Source organism: Limulus polyphemus, unplaced genomic scaffold (genome assembly GCF_000517525.1).
Source record: "Limulus polyphemus unplaced genomic scaffold, Limulus_polyphemus-2.1.2 Scaffold6901, whole genome shotgun sequence".
Taxonomy (NCBI): Eukaryota; Metazoa; Arthropoda; class Merostomata; order Xiphosura; family Limulidae; genus Limulus; species Limulus polyphemus.
In genome coordinates, this window is record NW_013672511.1 from 16,627 (window position 1) to 18,240 (window position 1,614).

The window sequence follows — 1,614 nt, forward strand, 5'->3', positions numbered from 1 at the left end:
AAGAGGGAGTTATTCACCAATAGGTGTTTTGTGTAAAGATTATTATTACATTAGCTATCTGGAGAATAATAATATTTTAAAGAAATTACACCTTTGTAATATCTGTGATAAGTAAAAACTTTTGGATAAAATTACATTTAGTGCTCTTATAGAACTTTTATTAATTTGGATATTTTTTCATGACCTGATAAATCAAACAACAACAACAAAATGCTCGGTAGTGAACTTGCTTAGTTACGATATGAAAGAATACTTAAAACTCGTAGGTGAAATCATTAAATTACTGTCTGGAAGAATGTTGAAACTTGCTAACGAAACGGTTTTGTTAAGATCTGGAAGAATGTTGGAAATTTACTAGCGAAACGGTTTTGTTAAGAACTGGAAGAATGTTGGAAACTTACTACCGAAACGGTTTTGTTAAGATCTGGAAGAATATTGAAACTCCTTTGTGAATTAATTTTTAAAAGTATTATTGTCACACACAATAAGTCAACATAAGTCAAAGTAGTCACACACAATAAGTCAACATCAGACACAGTAGTCACACAATAAGTCAACATCAGACACAGTAGTCACACAATAAGTCAACATCAGACACAGTAGTCACACACAATAAGTCAACATAAGTCACAGTAGTCACACACAATAAGTCAACATCAGACACAGTAGTCACACACAATAAGTCAACATAAGTCACAGTAGTCACACACAATAAGTCAACATCAGACACAGTAGTCACACAATAAGTCAACATAAGTCAAAGTAGTCACACACAATAAGTCAACATCAGACACAGTAGTCACACAATAAGTCAACATAAGTCAAAGTAGTCACACACAATAAGTCAACATCAGACACAGTAGTCACACAATAAGTCAACATCAGACATAGTAGTCACACAATAAGTCAACATCAGACATAGTAGTCACACAATAAGTCAACATAAGTCAAAGTAGTCACACACAATAAGTCAAAGTAGTTACATACAATCATATATCAAAGTAGTCACACATATTCAGTCACCATCACTCAAAGTAGTCACACGTAATAGGTCACCATCAGTCAAACTAGTTACAATCAGTCACCATCACTCAAAGTAGCCACACGTAATAGGTCACCATCAGTCAAAGTAGTCACACGTAATCAGTCACCATCACTCAAAGTAGTCACACGTAATCAGTCACCATCACTCAAAGTAGTCACACGTAATCAGTCACCATCAGTCAAAGTAGTCACACGTAATCAATCACCATCACTCAAAGTAGCCACACGTAATAGGTCACCATCAGTCAAAGTAGTCACACGTAATCAGTTACCATCACTCAACGTGGCCACACGTAATAGGTCACCATCAGTCAAAGTAGTCACACGTAATCAGTCACCATCACTCAAAGTAGTCACACGTAATAGGTCACCATCACTCAAAGTAGTTACATACAATCAGTCACCATCACTCAAAGTAGTCACACGTAATCAGTCACCATCACTCAAAGTAGTCACACATAATCAGTCACCATCACTCAAAGTAGTCACACGTAATCAGTCACCATCACTCAAAGTAGTCACACATAATCAGTCACCATCACTCAAAGTAGTCACACGTAATCAGTCACC